Source organism: Meles meles, chromosome 4, assembly GCF_922984935.1.
Source record: "Meles meles chromosome 4, mMelMel3.1 paternal haplotype, whole genome shotgun sequence".
NCBI lineage: Eukaryota > Metazoa > Chordata > Mammalia > Carnivora > Mustelidae > Meles > Meles meles.
Genome location: NC_060069.1, coordinates 49,201,327 through 49,223,735, shown reverse-complemented (window position 1 = coordinate 49,223,735; position 22,409 = coordinate 49,201,327).

Here is a 22,409-nt window from a genome sequence, read left to right as displayed (position 1 = left end):
CTCTGCCTACTCGTGATCTCTCTCTGTCAAATAAATAAAAATAAAATCTTAAAAAAAAAAAAGCTGACCACTATTGCTTTGAAAACTCCAAATTCACTGCCCAAGTCACAAAGAGCAGCTATTATTGTTATGTGTAGAGGACTCTTTGAGCATATATGCTGCTGTGTCTTGCCTGTTAAAAATAACTGAAAGTAAAAGCTACACTTATTAAACAGACTTTTTGAGGGCTAGACATATTTTTTAAAAAGCCTTTGATGGATTTTTAGCACAAAGACATGTCATAAATCATTAGCTGTTTTAGCTTAGTAGGAGTGGGAGTGTATATGGTATTAGAGGATCCCTAAAGTAAAGCCACAAAGAGCTATTGGCAATTGAACATAAGTCACAAGATAAAGCTTACCTGAAATCATAAACTGATGGAAAATTTGCCAAATCCTTAAGGTCTGATTTAAGCATATCATTTTATTTAAGATGTACTGCTTGGGGGAGCGTCTTGGGGGTCTCAGTTGCAGGAGACCCACCTCAGGCTCCCTGTTTAGTGCGGAGCTTGCTTCTCCCTCTCCCTCTCCTTCTGTCCCTCCCCCCTGCCAATCATGCACTTTCTCTCTCTCTCAAATAAATAAATAAAATCTTAAAAAAAAAAAAGATCTACTGCTTGGGTATAAGCGTTATTTCTTGTGTGTTCATTTGAAGTTTTTGTTTTGTGGTTTTTTTTTTTTTTTGGTTGTTTTTTAATGAGACAAGTAAGAATAATGTGAAATCCTTTGGCCATTTCTTAATTCATATTTTTGAAAGAAAGAGGTACAACTTCTTTGGTGATTATTTTTTCTTCTATAGACAATAAGTTCAGTAAAAACTGTCTTTTGTATTGTGGCTGAAGAGACGGTGTTAAAAGAGAGGTAGCTAATAGCAGTCCAATTGTTGAACTGGGGTACTACCTCCTGCCAGGACGAAGAAATAATAAAATAGAAGGTAATTTGACCTGCACACAAACCAAGTCTGCAGACAGGAAAGGGTAGTGTGTGATCAGTGGTGGGCCAAGGAAATAAACAGATTGGCAGATGGAATGTTCTTTTATTTCACCCCTGGAGGACACTTTATTTGATTGCCTCGTTAGTGAATTCAGTAGCATATATAATAAAAGAACAAGATAGAAATTCTCTTTACAAACATGGCCTCTACCTATAGCTTCAACAGCTGAATCTCCAGGCAATAAAAAGATTGTATTTCTGTTTTCACATGTAAGGAAAGAAAAGCCAAACCCTTAGAGAAAATTCAGTTCAGTAGATGATTTACATTGGGAGACTTAGCCTTTGCATATTTTATTTTAGCAAGTCTGGAGAACCATGACGTGTTTAGTTCGTTGAGGCGTAGTTTTGAGTTTCACCCTTCCAGAATAATGTGTAAATCAATCATGCTGATATGGGCAGAGTCTTGACTATTCCCTGCCACCCACATGTCAGCAGAGCTTCTAGTAACCACGCATATACAATAACATGCCATGGTAAATATCCGAACAAAGATATTTATACAAAGGAAGTTAACTGTTAATTCTGGCAACAGAAAAGGAAAAAGAATAAGTTTGAGAAAATTATATCAGGTTATTAGCCAGAAAAGAGAAGGACCTTGGAAAAATTAGAGTAAGATGTTTAATTAGGGCCTGGGAATATTTGTGCAGTTTGAAGCTAAGTGTGTGTGGGGGGGGCAGGGTGGGGGCAAGGAGATAAAATTTTTTTTTTTTTTTAATGGAGATTTTTTTTATTTTTTTTTTTTCAGCGTAACAGTATTCATTCTTTTTGCACGACACCCAGTGCTCCATGCAAAACGTGCCCTCCCCATCACCCACCACCTGTTCCCCCAACCTCCCACCCCTGACCCTTCAAAACCCTCAGGTTGTTTTTCAGAGTCCATAGTCTCTTATGGTTCGCCTCCCCTCCCCAATGTCCATAGCCCGCTCCCCCTCTCCCAATCCCACCTCCCCCCAGCAACCCCCAGTTTGTTTTGTGAGATTAAGAGTCATTTATGGTTTGTCTCCCTCCCAAGGAGATAAAAATTTATGATACCACTTTATTGGGTGTTTCAGCCAGAATTTATTTCAATAGTTTTATAACCAGTTTTAACCCTTATTTTTTGACTCATTAAGTGATTGCTTAATTTTTCAGTTGTACTTTGCTGTATTATATTAAAGCAGACCATACACTATAATTATATTCACAGATTTGAAGACTCAAGTCTAAGGGTATATCTTTCACATATTGTGCCATATTTGAGGGATAACTAGCAAAGGAATAAAGATCTGTATTCATTATAGAAAGTGAGGCAAGCCTTCCCTGCACTCTGTAGCATTGTTTTCTGTCTTTTCTCTTAAAATGACACTTGGAAATAGTATTTGTGGGCATGCTGGAATAAATAGCTGAGGCTTATCCCAATGGGTTTGGGGGTTTCCATTTCTTCTAGATGCTGTCAGGCCACTCGGAGGATGGGGCTTTAACTGCACTGGGTAGGTAGTGCACTGGTAGGGAATCTGCTCTGTGATAATCTATTTGACCAAACTGTAATAAAATAATGTCAACACTACTATAAAATACATACAAAACAGACAAATTAATCTACCTTTACCACAAAGGTTAGAGATGTGGAACACCCCCCCCCAAAAAAAACAAAAATTGAATACAACTCTACCCCTCATTATTCCAGCTACATTAGAAAAAATGAAAATAATGACTTATTATATCAGAGGTATGTTTATCTGGCTGTGATTTAAAATATAAGGCATTTTTGGCGTGCCTAGGTGGCTCCGTCAGTTGAGCCTCCAACTCTTGGTTTTGGCTCAGGTCATGATCTCGGGTCTAGATCAGCCCAGAGTCTGCTTGAGGTTCTTTCTCCCTCTGCCCTCCTCCCTATGTTCAAGCTGTCTCTCTCTATCAAATACATAAATCTTAAAAAAATAAAAAAGGAATTTCTGTTTCAGGAACACTAGTATTTTCATAAACTGGGCTTCAGTGCCTTCATTGATCTTGAAATCCCTGTCAAGGGTTTTTGACCTAGGGGTTGGTGGATGGATTGCTGATGAAGCATTAAAAACCAGAAAGGTGAGGGGCACCTGGGTGGCACAGTGAGTTAAGCTGCTGCCTTCGGCTCAGGTCATGATCTCAGGGTCCTGGGATCGAGTCCCACATCGGGCTCTCTGCTTGGCGGGAAGCCCGCTTCCCTCTCTCTCTCTGCCTGCCTTTCTGCCTACTTGTGGTCTCTCTCTGTCAAATAAATAAATAAAATCTTAAAAAAAAAAACAGAAAGGTGAATTGTCAGTGACTATGACATCCAATTTTATCTGGAAGATAATAGAAATAAGCATGTCACTTCAAAAAGCTTGTTTCAGAATGTAACAGCAAAACAGCACAGCTGGGACTGGATTCCTTCTAGCCCTGGAATTATCAGAGAATCTGCAATAATGTGGCTCCTTCCATGAATGGAAGACAAAGAAATATATTTAGATACAAAATGTTAAGCTACAGTGAATTTAAAATTCCATATTTTTAAAATCCATAATCTATAAAATGTTAATTGGTTTCTTATTAACCCAATAATTTGTGGCAAAATCACCTTATTTGTAGTCAAATCAAAGAAACTTGAAGTTTGTAATAATAAATTTGGGTGTGTCTGACTCAAATCTATTTTGCATATTTCTTTTTTTTTTTAAGATAACATTTTTTACTGACAGACAGAGATCACAAGTAGGCAGAGAGGCAGGCAGAGGGGCGGGAGAAGCAGGCTCCCCGCTGAGCAGAGTGTCCGATATGGGGCTTGATCCCAGGACCCTGAGACCATGACCTTAGCAGAAAGCAGAGGCTTAACCTACTGAGCCACCCAGGCGCCCCAGCATATTTCCTTTTCACAACGTGAAAGCATAATGCCAACCTCTAGCGGGTGGAAGCATTTATACATTCAAAAAAAAATCTGAGACAATACCAAAAATCATAATTGGTATGAAATTAATAATGCCAAATGCCATTAGAATGAATATAGGGAAGGATTTGAATATGAATAAAGCACCACAACAGCAATAAAGTAAAACTCCAAAATCCTTAGAGGGCAATGGTGAACAGTTTTTGCTTCCTCCAGCCAGAAGCCTTACTGGCTGCCACCTCTGGAATAACAGGGTTAGAACTGCATGACCAAAGCATAGCCAATCTTAAACATACAAACAAATTTTAATAGCTTCATTTGTAGGAGACAGGATACCAAAAAATAAGCAAGCAAATTGACTAAGCTCTTGAAAAAAATAGTTTATTGTCCTAGCACACACTTAGTAAAAACGCAAGTTGCATAACATAGAAGTTTCATCTTAAAAAAAATTATTAGCAATTATTCTTTGCATATTATTTAGTCTCCGTCTAGAAGTGTATAAATGTAGATGTTTTTATATTTGCATACATACCCAAGCATATTTCTGGAGGAATCTATGAGGCCCACTGCTTTAAAATACTTACAAATGTCAGTGTAAAGATGATGGGAAAAAAAGACTCACTCTGTACTCCTGGCTTTTTTATAAAGGATCAATGATTCCCATGAAAACAGATTTATTTGATGGATGAAATTGGAAGAAGAAAAGGAAATGTGTTTTCCACATTGACGTCAACATCTACAGCACCTTCCCCTGAAGGAAGCTTTCTGGGAAGGCTCTGTCCCAGTTAGATAGCATCACCTGTGTGTGGCTGGCCAGTGTCACCTGTGATAGGGCAATTAATCTGTATTACTCAGAAATGCATATTAGGAAGCCTACTAAAACTACAGATGTAAGTCATGTTTGACAAGCAAACTTTTTTAAGTGTTAAAGGGAACATTCATTTCCATGTGCCTGTGTCTTGTGTCTGTTGCTTATTTATTTCTTAACATAGTAGAGAAAGAAAGGAGTGTAATTATATGTAAAGAAATATATGAAGAAATAATTGTATGCTATGTAATAAAATATAAGTAATCAGGAGAAAAAATATACATGGAATTCAGCCATATGCAAATATATTCTGAGAACTTTAGAATATCCATATATTTTTATCAGCAAGCACAGAAAAATTTTATAATTTTATAAATTATAAACAGAAATCATGTACAATTTTGTTTATCATATCAGTATAAAAAACACTTGTAAAAACTTTCTAAACATCCAATAATAAGAAACTCTTTCATTAAATTGCAGTATGTCCATATCATGGATTGCATATTCATAGAAAATGTTTTTGGAAAAAGTTAAAGACATGGACCAGCAATATTATAGTAAATGTATTAAAAGGTATACAAGTATATTTATATAAATGAAATAAACAAAAGAAAATATACTAACATATTAATGATGTTTGTGGTTTTGTAAGGGAAGTGTGATTATGATTCTATTTGCACCTTCCTGCATGTACCTGAAATTTTACAGGAAACATGTTTTGCTTTCATAATCAGTAAAAAGTTATTCAAATATACATGAAATCATACAGATGATTATTAGTGGTATATTTTTGTAAGATAACATCACATTTAAAATTGAAACAACCTGAACAGTAGTGATAATGTCTGTGTATATATTACTTAAAACAAGAATTCCATGTTTCTACTTTTACCCATATTTGCAGTGTGAGAAATGCTTTATTTTCTTCTTCCCCCCAAACTCAAAACTGTTTTAAAAATTGTACAACTCTACAGAAAGGAGAAAAAATCTAACAAAATAATTGCTTTATTTAAATACTGCATTGTTCCAAAACACCAGAACCAGCAAAGAATTATTGGGGTTTGACACCAAGTTAAAAATACAATAAAATACAAGAAGGATTTGGTCCATTTTTTCACATATAGAAGAAAAACTTAACTAGATGTGATTATAATCTTCAAAAGAAAACGGAGTGAAAGAAAAATACAAGAAGGATTTGGTCCATTTTTACACATATAGAAGAAAAACTTAACTAGATGTGATTATAATCTTCAAAAGAAAACGGAGTGAAAGATTAAAAAGAAGCAGTGCTAGTAGGTAGAATTAACAAGTTGCCAGATACTAATTTAAAAAAGAAAGACATTTTGAACACTCAGTGCTATGTAAATATAGAACATGATACTCTGAGCAGTTAGCTCTTGGTTACTAGAGGAATTTGAAAAAAGTCTAGATTACCAGTAACCTCAGACATTTTCTATTTCTTTCATCCACTGGTAATACCAAGATGTGCTCCTTAAAATTATTTCCAAAACAAAGAACTCAAAATTCAGCATGATTTTGAGATTAGAAATCTATGTTTATTAACATATAATGTATTATTAGCCCAAGGGGTACAGGTGTGTGAATCATCAGGCTTATACACTTCACAGCACTCACCATACCCCATACCCTCCCCAATGTCTATAACCCAACCACCTTCTCCTTAACCCCCTCTCCCCACCCGGCAACCCTCAGTTTGTTTTGTGAGATTAAGAGGGACGAGGAACTCCTTTCCCTTTCTTCTATGTGGGTAGTTTTGCTGAGATTTAGTAAAATTGGGATGAAGGGTAATTTGGAAGGTAGGAAGAGGCAGCAAGGGGAAAGAACGTTCACAGTAGGGGAGGATCCTTTTTTTTTTTTTTAAATATCTATCATGTTGGCATACTCAATTTTTTTTTTAAATATATTATTTATTTAACAGAGAGAGCACAAATAGGCAGAGAGGCAGGTAGAGAGAGAGGAAGGGAAAGCAGGCTCCCGCTGAGCAGAGAGCCTGATGTGGGGCTCGATCCCAGGACCCTGAGATCATGCCGTGAGCTGAAGGCAGAGGTTTAACCCACTGAGCCACCCAGGTGCCCCGGGGAGGATCCCTTTTAATTCCCAATCCTAGAGCATCTTTTCCTCCATTCTCAGGGTCACTTAGATCCTTAGAACTAGTGGTGGTAAGTAGGAGGAGCACACTTAGTAAGAGGATATACTGAGTCCAGCCTAGGTCTTAAAGTCTTAAGATTTAGTAAGGGACAAAAAAGGAGAATTTGGAGTACACCACCTTCATGGGTCATGTTACACCAAGTCATAACTTATCAGGGTTCAATTCAAAGGTAAAGATCACCAAATTGTGCTTCCTCCACACTGACGCCTGTAAAAACTTCAGATTGTGAGCAGATCAGGATTTCCAGAAATTTTTTAAAAATACACAGTTAAAGCAGATGACAATATCTTGCATAAAATGTAAAATTTTAAAAATAAATTTAAAGAATATTAGGAGGAAATGGACCAAAATTGGGCAATCAGAAGAGAAGAAGAATGTGAAAACTGGTTCACTAAATCCTCTATTTTATTGAGGCTAATAAACCATAAGTTAAGTATATTGCTTTTGCTTTTGTGGAAAAAAGTTTGTTCTCATCTTTTGTTCTTCTTCAGTTAGCTCTGCAGGCATGATGCAAGCATTACTTTTGCTTTGGAGCTACAACTATGTTTTAGCTGAAAATGTATGTATAGAACAGCGAAGTCCTACATAGTAGATGATCCTCAAGAATCACTTTTTCTATGTAAAGACAGAGGTCAAAGCAGAAACATGAAGTAAAAATTACAGGGATATAGCTTTACATTCAATAGTTAAAGCTCCTTCTAGTAGAGTTGTCAAAAAAGAAATTGTGTTTCTTAGGCAGTGGTGGGTTCTCCAACCTTGGAGGTACTCCTTCTAAGGTTGGAAAGCAGGGAGGTTAGTTAGTGAATGCAAGAAAGGATTCACTCAAAAAGCAAGTGAGCTTCTCTTCCATTTCCTGCTGCCTTACATAAGTACTGGAGAGAAAGCACTGAACAAAATATACATAGTCTCCGTCTTTATGATGTTTAGACCCTAGGAGGAAATACTGCACACATACTGACAAATTAAAACAGCGATAAACACACACACAAAAGAATTATAAAGTGCTATGTGAGTGTTGAATCCTGTCCCTAAACTATTTGTCCTGGGAGGGAAAAGCTGGGAGGAGACTGAGGTGTCTAGGTATATTTTCCTGATGAAACAATATTTTAGCAAAAACTTGAAGAGTAGGAATTGAACAGGTGGAGAAGGAGAGGCAAATATGCAACCAGAATGACTCAAGAGCACCTGAGAAAGCCCCAAAACACATACTGGAAACAGAGACGCTGGTGAGTAATGGGGCTGGAGAGGTAGGCTGAGACTGGATCATGTAGGCATCATGCTCTATCCTAACAACAGTGGGAAATTATTGAAAGGTTTTAAGTAGGTGAGTGTAATTAGATTTGTTTCCACATCTTCAAATACTGGATAAAAGAATGGCCTTCCTGGGGTGCCAGGGCAGCTCAGTGGGTTAAAGCCTCTGCCTTCGGCTCAGGACATGGTCTCAGGGTCCTGGGATCGAGCCCCGCATCAGGCTCTCTGCTTGGCAGGGAGCCTGCTTCCTCCCTCTCTCTTTGCCTGCCTCTCTGCCTGATTGTGATCTCAGTCTGTCAAATAAATAAATAAAATCTTAAAAAAAAAAAAAGAAGGCCTTTCAAATTTGAGGATCTGCAAAATTGAAGTAACTCCTCCAACTGGTTACACCTTAAACAATACAGGTACCCAAACCTTTCTGTAGAACTAGCTCTCATTTAAAAACAATACAAAAATATCCTTTTTCATTCTTCTGTATTATTCTTAAGTTTTAAGATATGTAGATTCCTAATTTTAAGAATAGCAAGGTGCTATAGATCTCATATCATCTGGTCTCTCATTTCCTAAGACACACCCAGGAGTTCTAATGAGTTGCCCAAAGCTACCTATTGTTTAACACAAAGTTAAATCAGAACCTGGATCTCCAAAGGGCCTTCCAAACTGGTTATTACTCAGTGTTGTTATTTTATGAATGATTAGTGATTGTAATAATTTTGCAGTGTTTATTAGGCAGTCACATGTTAAAGATGAAGTCTTTGGCTATTGTGTTTTTGTTTTATAATAATTCAGAGCTGTTAAAAAGTTATTCTAATGAGTATTCTAAATAACATCAGAAAAACTTAAATAATATCCTGAAATTAAAGTGCAGTTACATTAGCCATATTACACCACTTGTTTAAGCATCATTATTTAGGCTATTTCTAATACAAAAAGCACTATATTTTGGGGGGATATTTATTTTTTATTATTATTATCTTTTGTTATGTTATGTTAGTCACCGTACAGTACATCATTAGTTTGTGATGCAGTGTTCCATGATTCATTGTTTGTGAATAATATCCAGTACTCCATGCAATCCGTGCCCTCCTTAATACCCATCACTGGGCTAACCCATCCCCTGACCCTCCACTCCTCTAAAACCCTCAGTTTGATTCCTTGAGTCCATAGTCTCTCATGGTTTGTCTCCTTCTCTGATTCCCTCCCTTCATTTTTTCCTTCCTTCTCCTAATGTCCTCCATGCTATTCCTTATATTCCACAAATAAGTGAAACCATGGGATAATTGACTTTTTCTGCTTGACTTATTTCACTTAGCATAATTTCCTCCAGTCCCATCCATGTTGATGCAAAAGCTGAGTATTCATCCTTTCTGATGCCTGAGTAATAGTCCCTTGTATATATGGACCACATCTTCTTTATCCATTCATCTGTAGAAGGCCATCTTGGCTCCTTCCACAGTTTAGCTGTTGTGGACATTGTTGCTATGAACACTGGAATGCATATGGCCCTTCTTTTTACTACATCTGTATCTTTGGCATAAATACCCAGTAGTGCAATTGCTGGGTCATAGGGTAGCTCTATTTTTAATTTTTCAAGGAATCTATTAATCTGGACTCTGCCTGCAGGAGAACTTTCTAAGCATAAATACATTTTTTTTCTTTTTTAAATCTGCCCTCTTATCAACTTTCAATTGTACAATACAGTATTATTAACTATAGTCACCATGCTAGACATTATATCCCCATGTTTTACTTGTCGTAACTAGAATTTTGACATTTTGACCATCTTCAATCATCTGCCCACCTCCCCCAACCCCTCCACCCCCCACCTCTGACAACCATCAACCTAGTCTCTATGTCTATAGTTCGGTTCGGTTTTTTGTTTCTTTGGTTTTTGATTCCTCAAGTGAGATCATACAGTATTTTACTTTCTCTGACTTATTTCACTTAGTATAATGTCCTCAAAGTCCATTCATGTTGTCACAAATGGCAAGATTCCCTCCTTTTTATGGCTGAATAATATTTCATAAATAACATTATGAACAAAGAGCAAGGCACACAATATTGGGAAGGTTTGGTTTCCAATTCTATATTAAGAGGACCTATGAAGCTTGTCATTTCATTGAAATCATTGTATTTCATTAAATACAATATTCTTTTCTCATGGTTCCCTAACCATCCCCTGGCCAGTTTTGTTTTTTATACTAAAATAAATATATATATTGAGAATTTGGTCCAGGTTTCCCTTTTTCCATTAGCTGTGTAAGTGCAGAGCCTATAGGAATATAAAAGTTTTTATCAAATTAATTTATACCCTTCTTCTGGCCTTCACTGATGTCTTTGCATTTCTTTAATTTCTTCTGTCTCTCTATTTTTACTATGCCAGCTTCTTGTATTTTTCTATTCCTTTAAGAAGTTTAAATGTTTACTAGAGGAGGTGGAAGAAAATTCATAATAAACTATACATACAAATAAATAAGGAAACTCTAAAATCACAATAGAAAAAATGTGCAGAAGATATGAATAGTCATTGAAGAAAGTAACAAATGGTTACTGATATGTAAAATTGTCAATCTTATCAGGAATTCTAAAATGTCCACATGCATTTTTACTTTTTACAGAAGTCTTTTTTTTTCCTTATCACTTTTATTTTTTGTCCCAACTTTTTTAAATTTAATTTTATTTTTTCAGTGTCCTAACATTCATTATTTATACATCCTAATTTTAAAAATATGTATCTTTCTTTGTTGCTTGTGTGGCAGATATATTTTTTTAAATTTTTTTTTATTTCTTTCCAACATAACACTATTCATTGTTTTTGCACCACACCCAGTGCTCCATGCATTACGTGCCCCCCAATACCCACCACCTGGTTCCCCCAACCTCCCACCCCCAACCCCTTCAAAACCCTCAGGTTGTTTTTCAGAGTCCATAGTCTCTCATGGTTCATCTCCCCTTCCAAGAATCAATTCCATTTACTATAGCACCAAGAACCATAAGATACCTGGAAATAAACTTAACCAAAGAGGTAAAGGACCTGTACTCAAGGAACTACAGAACACTCATGAAAGAAATTGAAGAAAACACAAAAAGATGGAAGACCATTTCATGCTCTTGGATCAGAAGAATAAACATTGTTAAAATGTCTATACTACCTAGAGCAATCTATACTTTTAATGCCATTCCAATCAAAATTCCAGGGGTATTTTTCAAAGAGCTGGAGCAAATAATCCTAAAATTTGTATGGAATCAGAAGAGACCCTGAGTTGCTAAAGAATGTTGAAAAACAAAAATAAAACTGGCGGCATCACGTTACCTGATTTCAAGCTTTACTACAAAGCTGTGATCACCAAGATAGCGTGGTACTGGTATAAAAACAGACACATAGACCAGTGGAACAGAGTAGAGAGCCCAGATATGGACCCTCAACTCTATGGTCAAATAATCTTTGACAAAGCAGGAAAAAATATCCAGTGGAAAAAAGACAGTCTCTTCAACAAATGGTGCTGGCAGATATATTTTTTAAAAATGGGCCCAGCAGTATTTCCATTCCCATGTGTGCTTTTAGAAACTTGCCACTCTCATCAAGATGTGTGTTTCCCTTTTGAAATATGGGACTTTGGGACTGCCTCAACCAAATAATCATCTCAAGGTGTTATTACTCTTTCTCAATCTCTCTGTCTCTTCCTCTCAATACTCAACCTTGGAACCTAGCAAAACTGCTCTGGGAAAGACCAAGCTGCAGAAGATAGGCGTTCCAATTGACAGTCTCATGTCCCAACATATAGTCACTATCAAAACCTAACTAGTGAGAGCATTCACCTGCTTTAAGCCTGGTCTTCTAGCCTGACACTGGGTAGTGCTGCAGTGAGCCATTCTCCTGAGCTCTGCCCTGACCAAATTGCAGATTCCGGAGCAAAATAAATACTGTCATTTCTTTAAGCCAGGATTTGTCTGCTTCACCCTACTGATATTTTGGACAGAACAATTCTTTGTTGTGGAGGGCCATTCTGTGCTTTGTTGGACATTTATGAGCATCCTTGGCCTCTTGACTATAGTAACACTTATAAATGATGACAATTAAAAAATGTCTTTTGGGAGGTGGCAAAATCACCCTCAATTGAGAATCATTGCTTTAAGCCACTAAGTTTTAAGGTTATTTGTTATACAGCCATAGTGATCACTTGTCTCTCTCTGCTCTGGACATTGTCCCCCACCAACATCCCCCATTTATTTATATTTATCCATGCCAGCATAATTAAATAGACATTTATATATAATACATGCCCACATACCATGTATTGCTGTTTTTAACATAATTTTACATTTTAACATCGTTTTACAAAAGAATAGAAGGATATTATAAAGATTTGTCCATATAATATTTTTTCTCACCTTGTAGAAATGAAATAAACTGGAATAATTTTAATTTTTTTTATTTTGTTGGCTATAATATATTAGCTAAAATATTATATTGGCTATATAGTATTATATAATATATTCAATATACATAATATATAATATATAATATTATAAAATATATTCAATAATTTCTCTCAACGTGTATTCCATATTATTTCCATTTTTTCCCATAAATATCATATAATAAACTCTTTCCCATGCATATATCCTTATGTAGGAGTGATTTATTTCTTAGGGATAAGTTTCCAGTAAAGTGTTTGCTGGGTCAAAGAGTTTATAATTTTAATACATATTGCTAGATTGCTTCTTTTAAATTGGCTGTAATATTTCACATTTCAGTTAGCAGCTTTCAGCTTCTTTCAGTTGTTCAGAATATTTTATGTAGTTCACAATTTATATATATATACACACATCTATATTTCATATGTAATTTCACATATATTTATTTCACATTTCATATAGGTCCTATTCTACTCTGTTAATTTCTAGATATTTTCAGCTGTGTATGTGTGCTATATGACTATGAGGGTTTTTTTTTCCCCTCTTTCCATTCCTATGTGCTTCAAAGCTAAAAAGAAAACTACTATGTTTTTTTTTTTTTACATATGTCCTGTATCCAGACTTTTTACAAATTCTCATATTAACTTTAATAGATTTTTCTAGAATCTCCTTTGATGGATACGATCACAGAAAACAGCAGAAAGAAGTGGAATTCTCTCTTTTCCAATATTACTACTACTTCTTTCTTTCTTTACCCTATTGTTTTCAGAACACCTCCAGCCAATATTGAAAACTCATGTTAAAAGCAGGCTTCACTAGGCAGTATGTTAGCTTACATAAGATGAGGTAAAAAGTATTGTTATTTATAACAATATGTGTTATTTTACTTGCATAGTGAAGTATTAAATTTACTAGTTTCTTCTAATTTTATTTGGTGTTATTATTAGAACGACTACCTTAATTTTATCAAATTCCTTTTTAATATCTCTAATTTACTCCTTTTTTTTTCAGTTATTAGCAATCATTTAAAAATTTCCACTTCCAGGTTGTTTCCTGAGATTAAGAGTCTATTACGGTTTCTCTCACTCTCTGGTTTCATCTTGTTGCTGGAGGGAAGAAGGGTGGGAGGGATGGGGTGGCTGGATGATGGACACTGGGGAGGGTATGTGCTATAGGGAGTGCTGTGAATTGTGTAAGACTGGTGAATCACAGACCTGTACCCCTGAAGCAAATAATACACTATATGCTAATTTAAAAAAAGAAAGAAAAAAATAAAAATAATTAATAATAAATAAATAAATAATAAATAGATAAAAATAAATAAAAATAAAAATATTTTTTCACTCAGTGGTGGTAATTATATAGCTTGCCAAAGGATCATTCATTTCTTTAGGTTCTCAAATGTGTTGCTATATAATTATGTATCATAACACTTTACTATTTTTTTTTTTAATTTATTTGACAGACAGAGATCACAAGCAGAGAGAGAGACAGGCAGAGAGAGAGAGGAAGCAGGCTCCCCACCGAGCAGAGAGCCCGATGTGGGGCTCGATCCCAAGACTCTGGGATCATGACCTGAGCTGAAGGCAGAGGCTTAACCCACTGAGCCACCCAGGCACCCCAACACTTTTCTATTTTTAATATCCTCTGCAGTTAAGTCTTATCTCTAATCTTATGTATTTTACTTCCATTCTTTTGTCCTTGAACAGGTTAATGAAGGCTTTATCATTTTTTATTGGACCTCTCAAAAAAAGTTTGATTTATTTATCTTTTTTCTCAAGTGTAAATAGAGGTTATGACTGTGTCCATTTCACAAGGATACTATGGTGAAGATTATGAGTGAATAGTCACACAGTTCTTAGATTTACTCAAATTTCAAATGAAATATATTGTTGGTTCTTATTTTAAGTATTTTTTCATCAAGTTATATATATTATATATAACATATATAATATATATTATATTCTGATATGTACTTCTTCATATATTTACCTACCATATTATTTGTCATACATAGGTCTATAACTGCATATCTTCCTCACAAAATGTGTTTTTTTCAAAATATTTTATTTATTTATTTGACAGAGGGAGAGAGAGCTTGGGGGAGGGGGAAGAGGGAGAGGGAGAGGCACTCTCTCTGCACTGAGTCCAGAACCCAATGTGGGGTTTAATCTCATGACTCTGGGACCATGACTTGAGACAAAACCAGGAGTCTGTCACTTAACTGAGGGAGCGACCCTGGCACCCCGTGTCTTTTGTTAACACATGCCAGTCCACTTTATATTTTCCTTAGTGCTTTCATCCTAAAATCCACTTTCTGACATTGCCATTCTTTTTCTCTGTCTTAATTGCATTGGCTTTAAGATTTTCATTAATTTTCATTCTGATTCTTATGAATAGCATAGAGCTGGATTTTTTAAAATCCAGTTTAAAAACGTAAGTATTTTTATGGGAGATTGTAGTCCATTTCCAATTTAAATAGTAATTGATAAAGTATTTTGTATGTTTCATTTTGTTTTATGCTTTTACCAATTTGCTCTTTTTAGGAGAATAACATTCATTTTATTTTCATATTGATGAACATTGATCTTTCTAAGATCCAAGAAATCAGAAGAATTAGTTTTTATTTTTATTTTGTTTTAACTTGCTTAAAACCATTTTCTGTAAAAGTTAACCATTTTCTACTCCATAAAGCATTAAGTAACTTTTGTTGCTCAGTATTTAGGGTTACAGAAATGATTATACCATTTTCTACTGTAAAAGTTAACCATTTTCTACTCCATAAAGCATTAAGTAACTTTTGTTGCTCAGTATTTAGGGTTACAGAAATGATTATACATGTACACATACATATATACATATACATATGTATGTATTACCAAATACTGAAGTGGTTATATATATAATATATAATTATAATTATATATACAATTATATATGTGATTATATGATGTATGTGTGTTTTAAAAATATAAATTACTGCTTATTTAAAAATTATATTTACTAAAGAAAAAGAAAAAAATTATATTTACTGTGTTATATTCTATAGATTTTATAATGATTACACGTAACTTTATAATTAGAAGTTTTCTGCCCCTCACCCTTTTATTTTTTTTTTAAAGAAAGAGTTACTACACTCATTACAACGAAATTGGATTTAATACTGTGTCAGCTAAAACCATACTGCCCTCTATAGGATTTTGGCTGATTCACACTGTGTGTATGTGTATCTGCGGCCCAGAGATTTGCACAATGGTATTTATTTACATTAAAGAAACTTAAGTGTAAGATGTAAATGTGAGAAGAAATATATGTTAAAATGGCCAAGATAGTCACATGGGCCATTAAGTAATTATCATGGTCCTTCTAATACTGAACTCAATACAATTTAATATGAAACACATGACTGGTAGAAGTGAACCCAAAACTTCATAGGGAAAAAATAAATAAGTTAAAATAAATAAATTTAAATAAATTTAAACTTAAATTTAATAAATAAATTCAATTCTTTAAATGAATTCAATTCTTTAAAGCATTGACTTCAATATAAATAATCAATAATTTTGAAAAATACATGGAAAAGAAAAGCATCAATTGTAGACAGATTTGGTTTACTCTGCAATGGCTATGTATGTTCTTTGCCCTATGTGTAGCACTTGGTAGACATGCAGAAGTTCATTTAATATCAGAGACACAAAGAACATTTGAGATCCTTTAGTCCATTTCTCTCATTCTGTAGACAAAGAACTTATTAGCAGAGTGATCATAGGACTTTGCCAGGCTCACATTTTGAGAACCTAACACAGCTCTTTCTTGGATACGTCTCTCCATATTTGTAGGCTAGCACTGTCTTTCCATTCCACAGAAATACCACTTTTCTGTTTCTGGGCTATATAATGTCTTACCCTTCATTTCTATGTCTTTTTATATATCAGAGTTTTTCTGGATGTCCTTTTCTTCTGTTTCACTGAAGTTTTCCTTTCTCCTTCTGCATTCCCTTCAGCATTGCCTTAAGCCCACTTAGCTGTTAGATTATTCAAATTTAAGAAAGCACTGAGGATAATGGCATAAAAATGATACTCAAATCTCTTTCTGTTTAGAGTTTAAGATATACTCTACCTGTGAAGTGGGTCACACAGAATATGCACACATGTAGATGTTGAATAAAGTCAACCAAGACACATTATAAAGAATCTGGACTTTGAATTCAGACTGTGGCTTAAATCGTAACTCTGTCTCCTACTAGAAGTGAGATTGTGAGTAAATTACTAAATCCTTCTTCATAAATGTATTTCCTTATAAATATATTTCTTAATTTCTTTATAAATATATTGCCACAGAGTTTGCATGGCTGTGATTTGGAATAAATGAAATAATATGCATAAAGATTCTAGTATATTTCTCCTGTCATTTAGTGGGCACTTAAATGTAATCAAATATTTAATGAGAACCCCAAAATCCATCTATCATACATTAATCCTATCAAAAGTTAATGGAGTATTTGCTTCATTATTAACAAAAGTATCTTTACCTAGTTAGTGTGTTAACTCTGCACTCCAACTGATTTTTTCTGATGTCCTGAAATTCTGAACGTTAAAGTTATTTAACTGATATTTCCTTTATGGTGATTCTTTTGTGTCCTGTTTTCTAATATCTTTTCATACCCCTATCTTTTCTTCTGAAGATTTTGTTGTCTTACCTTGTGCATTTATATCTGAAGTCTATCTGATATAATGTTTTATTGTGTTAGGTTGAGGTTAAGATTCACCTTTCTCCACAGAGATATACACTCGATTCAGTATTTTTGTTAAAATGATTGTACTTTTTCTCCATTACACTTCAGTGTTACTATTTTCAGAAGTCATAAATCAAGAGATCATATATTTGAGTTTAACTTATATTTCCTATTCTGTTCAACTCATCTTGTTTTTTGTTTGTTTTTTGCTCTGGTAATGCACTGTCTTAATCACTATAATTTTATACTAAGTTTTGAAATCTTATCTTCTGTTCATTTCGAAAGATATCCAGGCTAGGGACACCTGGGTTGCTCAGTCTGCCGAGGTTCTGACTCTTGACTTAGCTCAGGTCAGTATCTCAGGGTCAGGAGATCCAGCCCAGCAGTGTCCATCTCTGCCCTGGGCATGGAGTCTGCTTAAGATTCTCTCTCCCTCTCCTCCTGCCCCACACCTCTAGCACTCTCACTCTCAATCTCTTTCTTTCTCTTAAAAAAAAAAAAAAAATCTGGACTATTCTTGTCTATTTGCATTTCAACGTCAGTTTGTCAATTTCTACCAAAGACTGCTGGGTTTTGGTTGGGATTATAGTGAATCTATTTATCATTTTTGGAAGAAATATTATCCTAATGACATTATGTCTTATAAACATGAACATAGTCTATCCAAATGCAAAATTTTAATAAAATAAGTACCTTTTGAGACCGAAAGGATATAAGATTCAAAATTCAGAAAAAGCATAGGGGTTAGAACTTCAATAAGAAAAGGGACTAATTAGCGATAAAAAGATGTGGAAGACTGATGTGATGCAGCCTTTTTTTTAAAAAGATTTTACTTATTTATTTGACAGAGAGCGAGACAATGGGAGAGGGAGAAGGAGGCTTCCCACTGAGCATGGAGCCCAAAGCAGCGCTTGATCCCAGGACTCTGGGATCATGACCTGAGCCCAAGGCAGATGCTTAATGATTGAGCCACCCAGGCTCCCTAGTGTGACACAACATTTGAAAGAAGATTAAGAAAGTATCTACTGGATAATTTCTATTTTAATCTACAAAGAAGAAGATAATAAATCCATTGAGAGACAGAGATACAGGCTTGTGGAAAATTATGAAGGTTAAAAATTGTCACAGAAGGGAAACAGAGAGAAAACAATCAGCTCTAGGGTTCAGATAAAGGAAAGACCGTGAGTGTATAGTAACTAAATTTTGTGATCAGTAACATAGGAGTAGAGACAGATCAAAAGGATGTTTGGATTGATCTGTATCTGAGGGTTTGTTGAAAAGTTTTAAAGGAACGTAAGTATAGTGACAGATTTGAAGGTTTTGGTAAAGCACTGGTAGAAGTATTGGATCACAAAGGAAAAATGTCTCAAGAGAGCTGAAAGAATTGGGGAAGATAGTCAAGAGACTAGGTGCTTTATGGAAGGAAGAGATCAAGTACAGTAAGAATAAATGAACAAAGTAGTGGAAAGATGTGGATTATCGTCAGATAATGTGACAAGATGAAGTTATGAAAGACATCCCACAGCTACTTAAATGTATTTTGATCTCTTCCTCTTGAATACAATGCAGAACTTATTTAGCCATCCCTTCAGAGTACTTGGTTGTAGAATAATTTGCCAGACTTGGGTCCCTCTTACTGAATGAAAGCTTCTGGGTAGGATGGTGAATGTGGATTAAAAAAAGGAAGCTGTGGCAAAAAGTGAAAACAATAAACTATATTTGATATAATTAGAGCTTGTATAATGTGATTTAGAGATAAGGTGGTTATTCCACTGTGCTTTATAAAGTAGAAAATTGGAGGAGTACCTGGGTGGCTCAGTCGGTTAAGCTTCTGACTTCTGCTTGGGTCAAGACCTCCAGGTCCTCATTCAGTGGGGAGTCCTCACTCCCTGTTGGCCTCCCTGTTCTGCTTGTCCCTCTCCCTTTGTTCCTCCCCCTGTTTATGCATCCTATCTCGTTCAAATAAATAAAATTAAAAAAAATAAGGGCACCTGTGTTGCTCAGTGGGTTAAGCCTCTGCCTTCAGCTCAGGTCATGATCCCAGGGTCCTGGGATCGAGCCCCACATCGGGCTCTCTGCTCAGTAGGGAGCATGCTTCCTCCTCTCTCTGCCTGCCTTTCTTCCTATTTGTGATCTCTGTCTGTCAAATAAATAAACAAAATCTTTTAAAAAATAAAAAATAAGAAAATGGAATCTTGGAGGAAATAGTATTTGCCATAGGGGTAGAACTGCAATTTGAACTTAAATCTCTTGTCTGTCTCATCTTCCACCAGGGTGGGTGTACCAATCATACTTTCCTTGCACTTTGCAAGTAGGTATCCTATATCTTGAAGCATGGTAGAATCATTCGCTAGTTGGAAAACATTTATAGCATTTTTAGTTTTAATGGAATTCCCATTAGATATATAAAATTTTCATAGGTATAACTCTGTGAGATTCATTTCAATGTTTCACACTTAAAAATTATAGGAATCAGGGGTGCCTGGATGGCTTGGACAGTTAAGCTTCTGCCTCTGGCTCAGGTCATGATCCCAGGGTCCTGGGATTGAGTCCTGCATCAGGCTCCTTGCTCAACGGGGAGTCTGCTTCTCCCTCTCTCTTTGCCCCTTCCCCCCCCACCGACTCATGCTCTTTCTGGCTAATAAATAAATAAAATCTTTAAAAAATATAGGAATTACACAATATTGTATATACTATCTTAAATATAGCAACTTGCTCAGAGAGATGATGGAGAACCTCTGCTGGGAATGCTCTGATGCTTTGGCTCTTTCTCTTATACTGGTGGACCGATAGGACTGCCCACTGATGAGAGTGTTTTATAAAAATAAGATGAGACAAAGCATGTGAAAGTACTCAGAACAGTGCCTGGCACAGGTTTGGCTCTCAGCATATTTTACTTATTTGGTATTTAACTTCATCTATGATAACAATGATGAAAGTTAAAGATGAGGTAGAGAATGAAATTCCCATGAAGTCCTTTTTATTTTTAAAAGGGACTTTACAAAGCGTGATGCAAATGATGAGAGTGATTATAGATAGATTCAGTAAAGGCAACCACAGCGCATTTATTTCCACCTCACTACCATTCTTATCTGGCACAGACCAGCTCAATTAATGAGTAAACAAGCCAGTCTTAAGGAGTTTTATAATTCTGTCCCATGAAATATATTACAGAGACTGAGAAATTCTGAACCATTGACATGCTCTTCCCCAACTATGTCTAGCACTCTCTTAATTCACTGCTGACACTGTTCCATGCGGAAGCCTCTTTAAAACATTTTTATCTGTCTGTCAAGCTGCGATTCAAGCTGTATATTCTTTGTTCATTCACCTTCTACACTGGTATGATGGGTGAGGAGGAACTCCTGTGTAAGATATCCTTAGTACCTGGCAATATTGGGAACACATCACAAGAGAGCTCCAGCATCACATTCCATCATTTCTAAGGCACAGAAAAGGCCTGAAATTAAAAGGTACCAGACACAATATGTTCCCACCTTCTCTTTCAAACTTTTGTGTTTTCCCACATGAGATTATGAGCTCCCAGCACACACCTCTGCCTCTACAGCACACAATCACATTCAATGCCCAGTGACAAGGAAGAGTTAAATATTTTATGCAGACTACTCCCAGCAATATCGTGCAGACAAAAGTCATACACTCAGGGATAGTTAACTAGAATGTTTCAAACTGACATTTTTAGAGGTAATTCTTAGAGTATTTTCCAGAGGATCCTTGCCCTTTATACATTTTGAGGGAAAGATGGGGAGGACAAAAGTTGCATATTCTATTCAAAGATAATACTTGAGGACCGTTTTTAGCTTAGCTCACACCACCATTGCCAGTCCATCATCATGAACTTGAGTAGAGTGGAAAATCAAGGTTTCTTGCTTTGTTATGACATTTGCATGTTCTATGTTATCAGTAAACTCTAACAAGAGAGGTGGCAAGAATAAGAGAATAATTGCTAGGTAGCACCTATTTTTTTTAGGTGACAACTTTTAATAAGTGGGAAATGAGTAGCTAAACTTCATTAGTGATCTTATTTTCAGAATCACAAATAAAATATTTTAATATTTTAAAAAATTTCCAATCACCTATCAAATAAATTCTGACATATGTTAAATCTTAACTCATCATCCTTCTCCCCCATCCCTGGATTCCTGTTCTTTAAAGAACTATGGTTCCTTTGCCCTTTTTGTTAACCTTCTCTTTTTCTCTTTTATCCCAATGACACTTTCCTCATTTCTATATCCTTTCCATTTAAAAGAAATCCCATATCTTCAAAATTCCTTACTTTTATTTCACTGTGGGCCTACTTGACCCAAATCCAAGTCCAGAGGACAGAACAGACTTTTCTGTGAACTTGGAGTCAGGAGACCTGAGTTCTACTATTTGATAAACTGTTGACTTTCAGTGTGACCTTAGATAAGGCACTTTCTTCCTGGACATTTAGTTTTCCAATCTTTAAACTGAATGGATATTGGAGTTAATGATTTCCATCGTCCCTTTGAGCCAAATTAGAGGAGACAATCTAACATTCTCACATCCTTGTGTCTCTCAGATCCTTCCCCAGTGAGCTGTTGCATCCTTCAGACACTAGAGGGGGCTTCCTGAAGACTTTTCTAATAGAGCCAGATCTAAGTAAGGAATGTGTGTCTCTTAATGATAGTCCGCATTCTTTTTTTTTTTTTTTGATAGTCCGCATTCTGATTGAGAAATGTGATTCTACTTTTTACTTTAAAGTAAAGGTGGAAAAAAAAAACAAGTTGCAGCAAATATGAAATTTTGTATTAATATGACTTTCTAGCCTGAGGCTAATTTAATTTGCTTTAAAAACCAACCGGGTTTAGAATCATCTACCTTTTAAATTTATGAACATAGGAGAAAGCACTTTTAGGAGCCAGTGGAAGAGAAATACAAATCATGAGTAGGATTCTGAAAGCCATTATTCACAACTAAGATTCTTTTTGTTTGATGGCATTATAAAAGGGGAATAATGATATCCCTTGTACTTTTTGAAGACTATGTTATGAAAAATAAAGAAGTGCAATTTGATAAAGACATATTTCAAATTAAAGTGTTATGTGCTCATTACGTATATCCCCAAAAAGGCA